We start from the raw sequence: 16,624 nt of genomic DNA, 5'->3' as shown, positions 1-16,624 counted from the left end.
TCATGAGAGGCATGGATAGGGTGAATACGCTCAGTCTTTTCTCAAGGTTGGGGAATCGAGGACTAGAGGGCATCGGTTTATGTTCAGCGGGGAAAGAATTAATGGGAACCTAAGGAGCAACGGTTTTACACAGAGGATGGTACGTATGTGGAATGAGCTGCCGGAGGAAATGGTTGAGGCAGTGACATTGACAACATTGAAAAGGCATTTGGACAGATACATGGATAGGAAAGGTTCAGAGGGATATTGGGCCAAATACAGGCCAATGGGATTGGCTTAGGTGGGCTTTTTGGTTGGCATGGACCAGTTTGGGCCGAAGGACCTGTCTCCATACCATAGATTCTATGAACCCCAAGTCTCTTTGGACACCCACTGTACTTAACCTCTTTCCATTTAGAAAGTACTCAGTTCGATCCTTTTTTGGTTCAAAGCAGATAACCTCACACTTGTTTACATTGCTACAGTGTTGCCCATTCACCTCGTCTGTCAATATCTCCTTACAATTTTATGCTATCATCTAGGCTGTCTACGATGCCACCGAACTTTGTATCATCAGCAACAGGCAGAAGAGGCCCTTCGGTCCATCAAGTTTGCATCGACACATGAAAAGCCTGACCCACCTACCTAATCCCATTTGCCAGCAGTTGATCCATAGCCTTGAATGTTATGACGTGCCAGTCTTCATCCAGGTGCTTTTTAAAGGATGTGAGGCAACCTGCTTCTACCACCTTCCCAGGCAATGCGTTCCAGACCATCACCACCCTCTGGGTAAAAACATTTTTCCTTAATTCCCCCCTAAACCTCCTGCCCCTCACCTTGAACTGGTGTCTCCTTGTGACTGATCTTTCAACTAAGGGAACGACTGCTCCCTATCCACCCTGTCCATGCCCCTCGTACACCTCGATCAAGTCGCCCCTCAGCCTTTTGCTCCCACAAACACAACCCATGCCTATCCAACCTCTCTTCATAACCTAAATGTTCCATCCCAGTCAACATCCTGGTGAATTGCCTCTGCACCCCCTCCAGTGCAATCACATCCTTCCTATAATGTGGCGACCAGAACTGCACACAGTACTCCAGCTGTGGCCTCATAATAGTTCAATACAACTCCCAACATGACCTCCCTGCTTTTGTAATCTATGCCTCAATTTGATAAAGTGTCCCGTATGCCTTTTTCCCCACCCTATTAACCTGCCCTTCTACCTTCAGAGATCTATGGACAAACACGCCAAGGTCCCTTTATTTGTCAAACTTCCCAGTGTCATGCCATTAGTTGAATGCTTCCTTGACAAATTACTCCTTCCAAAGTGTGTCACCTCAGACTTTTCAGGGTTAAATTCCATCTGCCACTTTTCTGCCCATTTGACCATCCCGTCTGTATTTTCCTGTAACCCAAGACATTCAACCTCACTGTTAACCACCAGGCCAAGCTTTGTGTCATCCACAAAAACTGATCCTTCCCCCCCACATAGTCATCTATGTTGTTTATATAAATGATGAATAGGGGGCCCAGCACAGATCCCTGTAGTACGCCACTGGTCACTGGCTTCCAGTCACTGAAGCAGTTGTCTGTCATCATCCCCGGATCACAGCTACGCCAATTTTCAATTCACCTCATCAAATTACCCTGTATCCCATGTGCATTTGCTTTCTTTTTCTGGGTCTGTACTCGTTGGGAGTTTCGAAGGATGAGGGAGATCTTATTGAAACTTACAGAATACTGAGAGGCCGAGAGAGAGTGGGCGTGGAGAGGATGTTTCCACGAGTGGGAAAAACTAGAACCAGAGGGCACAGCTTCAGACTGAAGGGAAGATTCTTTGAAACTGAGATGAGGAAGAATTTCTTCAGCCAGAGGACAGTGAATCTGTGGAACTCATTGCTGTGAAGGCTGGGGAAACCTGTAGCCACGTAAAATGGCTGCTTCCCGATTAATTTGGCCAAAACCCGATTTAAAATGGCTAACCGGAAAGGCTGATGGGAAAAGCAGGTAACAAGACACAAACGGACAGCTGCAGGCAGAATATCATATTCGGCTCTGGGGAAGTCGGCCCAGATCGATACTCAGGGCTATTAACAGCCCATCAACCAAGACATCTGCAGTTATACTCAGGACTATTAGCAGCCCATCAACCCAGACATCTGCAGTTTAATCGGCTATCCCCGGAAACAATTGCAACATATTAGCAATTGAATACCGGGCCAGACCTGTCGGCGCCTGCAGTGGCCGAAACAAAGGCAGGTGAACGACCAGCCCCCGATCGGGGAATCGCCTCGCAATTGGACGTATCGAACCCAGTGATTGGGAACAAGTCCAATCACTTGGTTCTCAGGGTCAAGGGCCGCCCCGAGAGGCGGGAAGCCCCTGGGCCCTATAAAGTGAGGGGCCAAGTTCAGATCTCTCTCTCTCTCCCTTCTTCGCCTGCTCGAGACCTTCGCAAGAACACCAACCAGCAACTGTAAGTTTGAATCCAGCGATCGCTATCCGATAAAGACTCCTAGCCATCAACCTGTATCAGCCTTTTGAATCCCGCGGGCCAGATCTGATTGGATAAGCCATTCGTTTCCCTGACCTGGTGGGCTCTTCCTAAAGTTAAGTATTGGCCAGTAGTGATAGGTTTATTATATAGATAGTAGGATTATTGTATAAACATTACTTGTTGTATATAATAAATGACCGTTGATTTCAATCTTACTAAGCGGTGTGCTGACTTATTAATCATAACTTGAACCACGTGGCGGTATCAGAAAGATACCTGGCGACTCGTGACCAAAGGTGACGTAATCAGAGCTAATAAACTACGGCTAAAAAGAGCAACAGTCCAAATCAGAGTGTCTTTAAGACAGAGATAGATAGTTCTTGATTAATAAGGGCATCCGGTGAATAAGGAGAAGGCAGGAGAATGAAGAAAAGAAACATATCTGCCATGATTGAATGGCGGAGCAGACTCGATGGGCCGAATGGCCTAATTCCTTTTTAAAAATAAATTTATAGTATCCAATTCATTTTTTCCAATTAAGGGGCGTGTTTAATCCCCCGACCTTGCACATCTTTGTGTTGTGGGGGCGAAACCCACGCAAACACGGGGAGAAAGTGCAAACTCCACACGGAGAGTGACCCAGAGCCGGGATCGAATCTGGGATCTCGGCGCCGTGAGGCTGCAGTGCTACTCACTGCACTACCGTGCTGCCCGGCCTAATTCTGCTCCTATGTCTGATGGTCTTCCAAGTCTCCCATTGGGATCTTGTCAAAGATTTGCTGAAGTCCATGTAAACAGCATCAACTGCACTACCTTCATCTACACAGCTCGTCACCTGCTCAAAAAATGCAATCAAATTTGGTCAGCATGACTTCCTTCTGACAAATGCTGACTATTCCTGATCAAATCCTGCCTCTGCAAGTGGAGATAGATTCTCTCCCATAGTTTCCCTACCACTGACGCAAGACTCACTGGCCTGCAGTTTCCTGGCTTATCTCTACAACCTTTCTTAAACAGTGGGGCCACATTAGCTGAACTCCAGTCCTCTGGCAATTCCCCCGTGGCCAGAGAGGAATTAAAAATTTGGGTCAGAGCCCCTGCAATCTCCTCCCGCACCTCCCACAACAGTCTAGGGCACAACTCATCCGGACGTGCAGATTTGTCCACTTTTAAACCTGCCAACACCTCCAATACCTTGTCACTCCCGATGTTAATTTGCTCAGGAACTTCAGTCTCTGCCTGAATTCCATATCTGCCTCCTCATACTCTTGGGTGAAGACAAATGTGAAGTGTTCGTTCAACACCCTACGTCAGACTGTTGTTCATAGACTACAGCTCCGCCTTCAACACCAATAGCCCAACAAAACTAATAACCAAACTCTGCAATCTTGGACTTGACCCTTCCCTGTGCAGCTGGATCCTTGTCTTCCTCACCAACAGACCGCAATCTGTCAGGATAGGTAACAGCATCTCCTCCACAATAGTCCTCAACACCGGGGCCACACAAAGATGTGTGCTCAGTCCTCTACTGTACTCCGTATACACACACACAAGACTGTGTGGCAAGCTTTAACTCCAATTCTATCTATAAGTTACGAATGATACGAATATGATGGATCGTACCTCAAACAACGACGTGTCAAACTACAGAAGGGAGAAAGATCACTTGGTTGCTTGGTGGACAGAAAACAACCTCTCTCTCAATGCCAGCAAAACCAAGGAACTGATCATCGACTTCAGGAAGTGTAGTACGACACACGCTCCCGTCTACATCAATGGCTCCGAAGTGGGAATGGTCGATAGCTTAAAGTTCCTGGGGGGTCACCATTACCAACAGTCTGTCCTGGTCCACTTACATTTATGCAACAGTGAAGACAGCCCAACAACGTCTCTACTTCCTATGGAAGCTAAAGAAATTTGGGATGTCCGCATCGACTCTCACAATCTTCTACAGATGTGCGAAAGAGAGCATCCTATCCGGCTGCATCACATCACAAGAAACTTTTTTTTTTTTTAAATCACAGCAGTCCAGATGGTTTCTAACCAGGATTTTATATATCTCAGTACTTCTCCAGTCACACAGATACTGGAAATCTTTACCTACAAACAGAACAGACCCGAAGAAATAGGAACAGGAGTCAGCCGTTCAGTCCTTTGAGCTGCTCCACCATTTAATAAGATCACGGCTGATCTCACACTCACTAAGTCCACTTTCCTACCTTCCCTCAGTAATCCTCAATTCCCCTACTGATTAAAAACAGATCGATCTCAGCCTTGCAACTGATCACGGACACGGCCTCCACATTTCCTGGGCTAAATAATTCCAAGATTCACCAGTTTGGGAGAAGAAATTCTTTCCTCATTTGGCAGTCCCTCCAAACCCAGGATCACCCTCGTGAACCTCCTCTGTACTACCTCCAATGATAATATATCTTTCCTGAAATAAGGGGACCAAGACTGTACACATTATTCTAAATGTGGCCTCACTGGAAGCTTGTACAGTTTTGTGCAGCAACACAACTTTGTGTGTAGAATCCAGCCCCCTTGAAATAAAACATGCAGGACGAGGCTAAAAAGATGGCCTCTCCTCCTAGAATGTCCAACAAGGGGAAACATCCGCTCTACGTCTACCCCGTTAATCCCCTTTAGCATTTAATGTACCTCAATTATATCTCCTCTCATTCTTCTAAACACCAGTGAGTATTGGCCTAAACTGCTCAAATCTCTCTTCACAAGACAATCAATCGAGTGAACCTTCTCTGAACCGCCGCTAATGCATTTATGCCATTGTCCAAGGGACAAAATCTGCATCACTCCCAATGTGGTCTCACCAACGGCCTATACAGTTACAACAGCACTGCCCTACTTTATACTCTATTCCATTAGCAATGAAAGCCAACATTCCATTTGCCTTCCTTATTACCTGCTGCACCTGCAGACTGTCTGCGATCCGTGTACAAGGGCACCCAGATCCCTCTGTACAAAAGCATTTTGAACTTTCTCTTAATTTAGATAATAAGTTGCTTTATTATTCCTGAGCAAAATGGATAACCTCACACTTATGCAGGTTAAATTCCATCTGACACAGTTTGACCCACTCACCTATTTCTCATTTCCTCATTGCAGCTTGCTTTCCCACCCATTTCAGTGTTAGCTGTAAATTTGGCTATCGGAAGACCAAAAGACTGTAAGACATAGGAGCAGAATTAGTCCACTCGGCCCATCGGGTCTGCTCCGCCAATCAATCATGGCTGATATTTTCTCATCCCCATTCTCCTGCCTTCTCCCCATAACCCCTGATCCCCTTATTAATCAAGAACCTATCTATCCCTGTCTTAAAGACACTCAGTGATTTGGCCTCCACTGCCTTCTGCAGCAAAGGGTTCCACAGATTCACCACCCTCTGGCTGAAGAAATTCCTCCTCATCTCGGTTTTAAACGATCGTCCCCTTAGTCTGAGATGGTGTCTCTGCTTCTAGTTTCTCCTACAAGTGGAAACATCCTCTCAATGTCCACTCGACCCAGGCCTCGCAGCATCCTTAAAGCTTCAATAAGGTCCCCCCTCATCCTTCTAAACTCCAACAGACCCAGAATCCTCAACCGTTCCTCATACGACAAGCTCATCATTCCAGGGATCATTCTTGTGACCTCCTCTGGACCCTTTCCAAGGCCAGCACATCCTTCCCAGATACAGGGCCCAAAACTGCTCAGAATACTCCAAATGAGGTCTGACCAGGTACAACCTCAGAAGCACATTCCTGGTCTTGTATTCTAGCTCTCTTGACATGAATGCTAACATTGCATTTGCCTTCTTAACTGCTGACTGAACCTGTACATTGACCTTAAGAGAATCATGATCAAGGACTCCCAATTACCTTTGTGCTTCTGATTTCCTAAGCATTTCCCCATTTAGAAAATAGTCTATGCCTAAATTCCTCCTTCAAAAGTGCATAACCTCACACTTTTCCACATTGTATTTCATTTGCCACTTCATTGCCCACTCTCCTAGCTTGTCCAAATCCTTCTGCAGCCCCCCCTGCTTCCTCAATACTACTTGTCTCTCTACAGATCTTTGTATCATCTGCAAATTTAGCAACAGTGCCTTCACTTCCTTCTTCCAGATCATGAATCGTACATTCTATCTGTCCCATAGTCATTAATTTAGACTGTAAATAGTTGGGGGCCGAGGACCGAACCCTGTGGCACACCACTAGATACAGCTTGCCAACCAGAAAAAGACAGACGAGCCCTCCAAGACCCCTCACACCTGTGTTATTCTCTCTTCCATCGGCAGAAGCTACAAAAGTCTGAGAACACGCACCAACAGATTCAAAAACAGCTACTTCCGTGCTGTTACCAGACTCCTGAATGAGCCTCTTATGGACTGAACTGATCTCTCCAAGCATCTTCTTGGGACGGTCAATAGAGAATTAAAGGTGCTATATTTAAATGCGCGCAGTGTACGGAACAAGGTAGATGAGCTTGTGGCCCAGATTGTGACTGGCAGGTATGATGTGGTAGGCATCACAGAGACGTGGTTGCAGGGGGTTCAGGACTGGCATTTAAACATCCAGGGATTCACAACCTATCGAAAAGACAGGGAGGTGGGCAGAGGGGGCGGGGTTGCCTTGTTAACTAGGAATGAAATTAAATCAATAGCACTAAATGACATAGGGTCAGATGATGTGGAGTCTGTGTGGGTAGAGTTGAGGAACCACAAAGGCAAAAAAAACATAATGGGAGTTATGTACAGGCCTCCTAACAGTGGTCAAGACCGGGGGCACAAAATGCACCACGAAATAGAAAGTGCATGTCAGAAAGGCAAGGTCACAGTGATCATGGGGGACTTCAATATGCAGGTGGACTGGGTAAATAATGCTGCCAGTGGACCCAAGGAAAGGGAATTCATTGAATGTTTACAGGAGGGCTTTTTGGAACAGCTTGTGATGGAGCCCACGAGGGAACAGGCCATTCTGGACTTAGTGTTATGTAATGAGCCAGACTTGATTAAAGATCTTAAAGTAAGGGAGCACTTAGGAGACAGTGATCATAATATGGTAGAATTCAATCTCCAATTTGAAAGAAAGAAGGTAGAATCAGATGTAAAGGTGTTACAGTTAAATAAAGGTAACTAAAGGGGCATGAGGGAGGAACTGACGAAAATCGACTGGGAGCAGAGCCTAGTGGGAAAGACAGTAGAACAGCAATGACAGGAGTTTCTGGGAGTAATTGAGGACACAGTGCAGAGGTTCATCCCAAAGAAAAGAAAGGTTATCAGAGGGGGGATTAGGCAGCCATGGCTGACAAAGGAAGTTAGGGAATACATCAAAGCAAAAGAGAAAGCCTATAATGTGGCAAAGAGTAGTGGGAAGTCAGAAGATTGGGAAGGCTACAAAAACAAACAAAGGATAACAAAGAGAGAAATAAGGAAAGAGGATCAAATATGAAGGTAGGCTAGCCAGTAACATTAGGAATGATAGTAAAAGTTTCTTTAAATACATTAAAAACAAACGGGAGGCAAAAGTTGACATTGGGCCGCTCCAAAATGACGCTGGTAATTTTGTGATGGGAGACAAGGAAATAGCTGAGGAACTAAATAAGTACTTTGCGTCAGTCTTCACAGTAGAAGACATGAGTAATATCCCACCAATTCCGGAGAGTCAGGGGGCAGAGTTGAATATGGTAGCCATCACAAAGGAGAAAGTGCTAGAGAACCTAAGAGGTCTAAAAATTGATAAATCTCCGGGCCCAGATGGACTACATCCTAGAGTTCTAAAGGAGATAGCTGAAGAAATAGTGGAGGCGTTAGTTATGAGCTTTCAAAAGTCACTGGAGTCCAGGAAAGTCCCAGAGGATTGGAAAATCGCTGTTGTAACCCCCCTGTTCAAGAAGGGAACAAGGAAAAAGATGGAAAATTATAGGCCAATTAGCCTAACCTCGGTTGTTGGCAAGATTCTAGAATCCATTGTTAAGGATGAGATTTCTAAATTCTTGGAAGTGCAGGATCAGATTAAGACAAGTCAGCATGGATTTAATAAGGGGAGGTCGTGCCTGACAAACCTGTTAGAGTTCTTTGAAGAGATAACAAATAGGTTAGACCAAGGAGAGCCAATGGATGTTATCTATCTTGACTTCCAAAAGGCCTTTGATAAGGTGCCTCACGGGAGACTGCTGAGTAAAATAAGGGCCCATGGTATTCGAGGCAAGGTACTAACATGGATTGACGATTGGCTGTCAGGCAGAAGGCAGAGAGTTGGGATAAAAGGTTCTTTTTCGGAATGGCAACCGGTGACGAGTGGTGTCCCGCAGGGTTCAGTGTTGGGGCCACAGCTGTTCTCTTTATATATTAACGATCTAGATGACGGGACTGGGGGCATTCTGGCTAAGTTTGCCGATGATACAAAGATAGGTGGAGGGGCAGGTAGTATGGAGGAGGTGGGGAGGCTGCAGAAAGATTTAGACAGTTTAGGAGAGTGGTCCAAGAAATGGCTGATGAAATTCAACGTGGGCAAGTGCGAGGTCTTGCACTTTGGAAAAAAGAATAGAGGCATGGACTATTTTCTAAACGGTGACAAAATTCATAATGCTGAAGTGCAAAGGGACTTGGGAGTCCTAGTCCAGGATTCTCTAAAGGTAAACTTGCAGGTTGAGTCCGTAATTAAGAAAGCAAATGCAATGTTGTCATTCATCTCAAGAGGCTTGGAATATAAAAGCAGGGATGTACTTCTGAAGCTTTATAAAGCATTAGTTAGGCCCCATTTAGAATACTGTGAGCAATTTTGGGCCCCACACCTCAGGAAGGACATACTGGCACTGGAGCGGGTCCAGCGGAGATTCACACGGATGATCCCAGGAATGGTAGGCCTAACATACGGTGAACGTCTGAGGATCCTGGGATTATATTCATTGGAGTTTAGGAGGTTGAGGGGAATCTAATAGAAACTTACAAGATAATGAATGGCTTGGGTGGATAGGGTGGATGTAGGGAAGTTGTTTCCATTAGCAGGGGAGACTAGGACCCGGGGGCACAGCCTTAGAATAAAAGGGAGTCACTTTAGAACAGAGATGAGGAGAAATTTCTTCAGCCAGTGAGTGTTGGGTCTGTGGAATTCATTGCCACAGAGGGCGGTGGAGGCCGGGACGTTGAGTATCTTTAAGACAGAAGTTGATAAATTCTTGATTTCTCGAGGAATTAAGGGCTATGGAGAGAGAGCGGGTAAATGGAGTTGAAATCAGCCATGATTGAATGGCGGAGTGGACTCGATGGGCCGAATGGCCTTACTTCCGCTCCTATGTCTTATGGTCTTCTCTACTGAGTAGTTCTACACTCCTTATGCTTCATCCGATATCTATATCTATGTATTTACATTTTGTATTTATCGTATGTCCTATGATTTTCGTGCATGGAACATTCTGCCTGGACTGTACCCAGAACAATAATTTTCACTGTACCTCGGTACATGTGTGGATAAATCTAATTCTAATCTAAATCCAATATAATCTAATCCCCACTCTCTGCTGTCTGTCGGTTAGCCAATCCTCTATCCAAGCTAATATATTACCTCTCAGCCCTGTGAGATATTACCTTGTTTATTACAAAGAAAAGTACAGCACAGGAACAGGCCCTTCGGCCCTCTAAGCCTGCGCCGACCATGCTGCCTGTCTAAACTAAAATCTTCTACCTTCCGGTGTCCATAATCCTCTATTCCTATCCTATTCATGTATTTGTCAAGATGCCCCTTGAACGTCAGTATCCTCCCTGCTTCCTCCACCTCCTCCGGCAGCGAGTTCCAGGCACCCACTACCCTCTGTAAAAAGACTTGCCTCGTACATCTCCTCTAACCTTGCCCCTCGCACCTTAAACCTATGCCCCCCCAGTAATTGACCCCTCTACCCTGCGAAAAAGTCTCTGACTATCCACTCTGTCTATACCCCTCATAATTTTGTAGACCTCTATCAGGCCGCCCCTCAACCTCTGTCGTTCCAGTGAGAACAAACCGAGTTTATTCAACCGCTCATCATAGCTGATGCCCTCCATGCCAGACAACATTCTGGAAAATCTCCTCTGCACCCTCTCTAAAGCCTCCACATCCTTCTGGAGTGTGGCAACCAGAATTGAACACTATACTCCAAGTGTGGCCTAACTAAAGTTCTATACAGCTGCAGCACGACTTGCCAATTTTTATACTCAATGCCCCGGCCAATGAAGGAAGCATGCCGTATGCCTTCTTGACTACCTTCTCCACCTGTGTTACGCCTTTCAGTGACCTGTGGACCTGTACACCTAGATCTCTCTGACTGTCAATACTCTTGAGGGTTTCTACCATTCACTGTAAATTCCCTATATTAGATCTTCCAAAATGTATTACCTCACATTTGTCCGGATTAAACTCCACCTGCCATCTCTCCGCCCAAGTCTCCAAACAATTTAAATCTTGCTGTATCGGTTAAACCAGCAGCACGGTTCGATTCCCGTAACAGCCTCCACGAACTGGCGCCGGAATGTGGCGACTAGGGGCTTTTCACAGTAACTTTATTTGAAGCCTACTTGTGACAATAAGCGATTTTCATTTCATTTCAGTCCTCATCGCTATCCGCAATTCCACCAACCTTTGTGTCGTCCACAAACTTACTAATTAGACCAGTTACATTTTCCTCCAAATCATTTATATATACTACGAACAGCAAAGGTCCCACCACTGATCTCTGCGGAACACCACTAGTCACAGTCCTCCAATCAGAAAAGCACCCTTCCAGTGCTATTCTCTGCCTTCTATGACCTAGCCAGTTCTGTCTACACCTTGCCAGCTCACCCCTGATCCCGTGTGACTTCACCTTTTGTACCAGTCTGCCATGAGGGACCTTGTCAAACATCTTACTGACGTCCATATAGGCAACATCCACTGCCCTACCTGCATCAATCATCTTTGTGACCTCCTCAAAAAACTCTATTAAGTTAGTGAGACACGACCTCCCCTTCACAAAACCGGGCTGACTCTCGCTAATACGTCAACTTGCTTCCAAATGGGAGTAGATCCTGTCTCGAAGAATTCTCTCTGAGGTTGTTTGTGGAGAGAAAGCGGCGGATAGTGAGAGTGGAGAATGTTCTTGTTTCACATTCTGCACTGGGGTTTGTAAACCCCGCCCCCGACCTCTCACCTGACACCTCACAATGCGCGGAGTGAGTGACGGCAGCACTGACCAATTGGCCAAGAGTGGGCGGGTCCAGAGGACCGGTCGGGAGTGACTGGTCCTCCAACCAATCAGCGTGAATGTGGAGGCGGGACTGGGCTGAGTGAAGCAGATGCAGTGTGATTAATGGCGACAAAGAAAAAGTTCTTTCTCGGATCCACAATCCGTGAAGGTGGGAATGGCGGGACGGAGGGAGAGCTGGATCAGGCGGGTCGTTAGACACGCTTCGTTTTATCTTAACCGAAAATCCGGAAAAATAACCTCCCGGTACCTGGGGATCTGAGCGGGAGCTGCAGCTTTCTCGCAGACAAGGTGAAGCAAACGCCATCTTTCTTTGGCTCTGGCAGACGTGCGCATGCGCCTTCTCAATAGTGGGTTACTTGCAACAGTGGGCATGCGCCATCGGCATCCTTAGTTGGATCACTAGCGACAGTGCGCATGCGTACCCACCATCTTTATTGGGGCATGAGCAGCAGAGCTCAGGCTCAGTCGCCATCATTGTTGGGGGCAACATTTTTGAAACGTTTCTTCCTGACAGAATGTCCATCAAATTGTTTCACTCTGAGTTACAAATTCCTATTCATGGGGCAGAATATATCCAGGGCTGTGACAATAATTCGAATTTATATTGTGACTTGAACAGAATAAAACTTTTAAGACTTAAGACTTTCAGAGAAACGTTACAAAGTAACAATTGACACTGAGCCACAAGAGGAGATATTAGCTTTTAAGGACAATCTTAACGGAGGAAAGTGAGTCGGAGAGTTTTAAGGAGGGAATTCCAGAAATTGAGGCCTTGGTAACGGTGGTGCGATTAAAATCGGGAATGCTGAAGTGGCTGGAATTAAATGAATGCAGAGATCTCAAAGGGGTGTGTGTGGAGGAGATTACAGTGATCAGGATGATCATTACCATGGAGTAAAAGAATGAGAAATTTAAACTTTTTGTGCCTTTTAAAAGGAAGCGTTTGTAGATCAGTGGGCACAGGGGCTGGTGTGAGCAAGCACTTGGGTAGCAGAGTTTGGGATGGGATGGAGGGGGTTGTTTAATGTTGGAGTCCAGCTGCGAGTGCGTTGGAATAATTTGTTTGAGAGGGAACAGAAGAATGGATGATGGTTTCTGCAGCAGATGAACAGAGACTAAGGTGGAGTTGAGCTGTGTTCCTGAGGTGGAAATCGGCAATCTTGGTGACAGTGTGGATATGTGGTCAAGAGCTCATCTAGGGGTGAAATATTTCACCATTTCAGGTTGTGAACAGTCTGCTTCAGGGATTTGACAGGGATGGAATTGGTAACAAGGGAGTGGAGTTTCTAGTGAGGATGAAAGGGAATGGGTTCAGTCTTGTCAATATTTAAATGGAGGAAAGTTCTGCTCATCCAGCACTGGATGTCAGACAAGATCGGACAGTGTGTGTCTTGGAAAGCAACTTGCAGGTGGTGATGTTCACATACATCTGCTGTCCTGCTCCATCCAGGTGGTGGAGGTTAAGGGTTTAGGAGATTCTGTCAAATTGTGATTCAGTTGCTGGTCCATTGCTTCCTGTTACCCTCACTCCGTTCTCACTCTCTCTCCCTTTCCATCAATCTTTTTGATTCTCTCTCCCCTACTACTCACTCTCTTTCTCTCTCACTCTGTTTCTCACAAGGTTCTCTAGCCCAGAGGGTTGTCGATGATAATAATAATCATTATTGTCACAAGTAGGCTTACATTAACACTGCAATGAAGTTACTGTGACCATCAGTGAATATATATAAGGCTGAGATGGTGAGATTTTTGGTCTCTCAGGAAGTGAAAGGACGCAGAGAGCTCACGGGAAAGTGGAATTGAAGACTGAGATCAGCCACAATCGTGTTCAATGGCAGAGCAGGTTTGACGGGCTGAATGGTCTACTTCTGCTCCTATTTCTTGTGTTCTTGCAGAGGCCTGAATCTTGTGTGGGCTCAGGCTGGGTGGCAGGTTCCCTTCCCTGAAGGACATTAACAAACTGGTTCAAAAAGTTTCAACAGTTTTCGTGGTCACTTTTTCCCAGTGCCGGCCCCACAAGTTACCAGATTCATTCAGCTCAATTTCACAACCTGTCTTTGTGTTTTGTGGGATCTCTCTCACTCCCTTTTTTCTGTTTTAACTCAATTTCACAGGGTATCAGCAGGGAAGGATGTGCAATTGGGAAACTCCAACCAAGCGCCACATCAAAATCTGACAGTCGTGTAACTGATCGCAACCTGAATATCATTAGATTTTGAACATGGAAGAAAAAAAGCACAGTTCACAGTCGGGAGAAACCGTACACGTGTTCTGTGTGTGGACAAAGCTTCAGCCGATTATCTGGTCTGTCAAAACACAAGCGCAGTCACAGCAGGGAGAAACCATGGAAATGTGGGGATTGTGGCAAGGTGTTCAATTACCCATCTGACCTGGTAACCCATCGACACATTCACACTGGGGAGAAACCTTTCATCTGCCCCGAGTGTGGGCGTGGATTCATTCAGACATACAGCCTGTTGATGCACCAGTGAGTTCACACTGGAGAAAGGCCTTTCACCTGCCCCGAGTGTGGGAAGGGATTCACTCATTAATCCCAACTGCTGAAACACCAGCAGATTCACAATGATGAGAGACCTTTTAAATGCGGGATGTGCTTTAAAAGTTCACGGGATCAGGTGTCCCATCAAAGAGTTCACACTGATGGAAGACCGTTCAAATGCCTCGACTGTGGGAAGTGCTTTAAAAGTTCCGGGGAACTGGTGTCCCATCAACATGTTCACACTGACAAGAAACCATTAGGGGCTGGTTTAGCACACTGGGCTAAATAGCTGGCTTTTAAAGCAGACCAAGGCAGGCCAGCAGCACGGTTCAATTCCCATACCAGCCTCCTCGAACAGGCGCCGGAATGTGGCGACTAAGGGCTTTTCACAGTAACTTAATTGAAGCCTACTTGTGACAATAAGCGATTTTCATTTCATTTAATTTTTCATTTCAGGTGCTCCGACTGTGGGACTGGGTTCATAAGATCATCTCAACTCACTCTACACCAGCGGATTCACACTGGGGAGAGACCATTCACCTGCTCCCAGTGTGGAAAGGGATTCATTCACTCAGGCAACCGGCTGAGACACCAGCGGGTTCACAAGTAACTGCTGTGATTGGACTTTTCTGTGAATCACATCCAGGACTGAACCATGTTCATTAGACTCGGGTTTGACTCATATTTATAAACGCTAATCCAGTTATAAGGGATAATATTCTGGATAAAAGTCAATTATTTAACACAAGTGTGTTTTCAATCTTTTAACATCCCATCACAAATTAGTTCCGTCTGAAGGTCTCTCTCTCTCCCCCGTCTCCTCCATCCTCACCTCAAGTGTGTGGAGTTCATGAAGCTTCTTACTCACTGAAATTGAGACAATCAGATCAGCTGCCTCTGCTGCTTTCCCTTCTTCCACTGGGCCAAACTGTCTCTAAAATTCCACATGGTCTGAGCTCTGAACTCATCTTTCCCTAGTTTCTCTCATACCATCTATCTTCCTCAGAGCTCATCTTGTCCATTCGACCTGCCTCCTGCGCCAGGGTCCTGGGTTCGATTCCCGGCTTGGGTCACTGTCTGTGCAGAGTCTGTGCGTTCTCCCCGTGTCTGTGTAGGTTTCCTCCGGGTGCTCTGGTTTCCTCCAACAAGTCCTGAAAGACATGCTTGTTGGGTGAATTGGACATTCTGAATTCTCCCTCTGTGTACCCCAATGCCGGGGTGTGGCCACGAGGGGATTTTCACAGTAACCTCATTGCAGTGTTAATGTAAGCCTACTTGTGACACTAATAAAGATTGTTTGATTATTATTATTTAACCACATTCTCACAAAACTACTGACCATTCAACTTCTCCATGTTGTGTGATATTGTACATAGTTCTGTCTCTTGGTCCTGTCGCTCATCTTTAAATGCACCATCATCACCCATCCGAAAACAATATTTAACCCACCATCAGTGCAAACTACCACATCAAAACCTCCCTTTCCTCTCCAAGTCCTTGTACTCGGTGTTCCCCAAGGATCTATCCTCAGCCACTCCTATTTCTCTTCTGCACGCTGCCACTAGGGGACATCATCCCAAAGCACCGTGTTAGTTTTCACATGTACACTGACAACACCCAGCTCTCCCTCACCCCCATCCATTCCTCCACTGTTACTAAATTATCAAACTGCTTATCCCACATCCAGTACTGGATGAGCAGAAATTTCCTTCAATTAAAAATTGGAAAGACCAAAGCCATTGTCTTCAGTCACCATTCGAAATTCCGTTCCCTAACTCCCGAGTCCATCCCTCTCCCTGGGAACTGTCTGAGGCTGAACCACACTCTGCACAATCTCTGTGTCAGATTTGACCCCAGGATGAGTTTCTGACCCCATATCCACACCATCACTAATATCAGATATTTCAATCTCCATAATGTCATCTGCTGCTGAAACCCTCATCCATGCCCCTGTTACCTTTAGACTTGATTCCAAGACATTCCTGTCCAGCCTCTCCCATTCACCCCACATGGAAACATGAGCTCATCCAAAATTCTGCTGGACGTGTATTTTCTCACACCAAGTCCTGTTCACCAAGTCCTGTTCACCATCACCCCTGTGCTCACTGACCTACACTGGCTCTGATTAAGCAAAGCCTCCATTATAAAATTTGCATTCATGTTGTCAAATTCCTCCGTGGCCATGAACATCGTCAGCCTTTAACCATGGAAGCAAAGAGCCCTGTTCAATGTGGGGAGAAACAGTTCACGTGTTCTAAATGTAGATAATGTTTTAGCTGATGGTCTGACCTTTCAAACGATATGTAGTCTCGCTGGGAGAAGCTTTGGAAATCTGGGGACTGTGAAATAAGATTTAGTCAGACTTGGAGATTAATCGACCTGTTCACACTGAGGAGTGAACGTTGATGTTCTCCGTGTGTGGGAATGGATT

At 45.9% G+C, this 16,624-nt stretch overlaps 1 long non-coding RNA gene across 1 annotated transcript; it reads left to right on the top strand.

The window, feature by feature from the left end:
* The first annotated feature begins 11,772 nt into the window (after positions 1-11,772).
* Positions 11,773-15,508, top strand: LOC140418251 (uncharacterized). The gene is made up of 2 exons (XR_011944889.1): positions 11,773-11,981; positions 14,650-15,508. It is a non-coding gene; the product is annotated as an uncharacterized lncRNA (long non-coding RNA).
* Positions 15,509-16,624: the final 1,116 nt, after the last annotated feature.

Source organism: Scyliorhinus torazame, chromosome 5, assembly GCF_047496885.1.
Source record: "Scyliorhinus torazame isolate Kashiwa2021f chromosome 5, sScyTor2.1, whole genome shotgun sequence".
Taxonomy (NCBI): domain Eukaryota; kingdom Metazoa; phylum Chordata; class Chondrichthyes; order Carcharhiniformes; family Scyliorhinidae; genus Scyliorhinus; species Scyliorhinus torazame.
The sequence above is the reverse complement of the archived record's forward strand: the minus strand, read 5'-3'. Positions and strand labels throughout refer to the sequence as shown.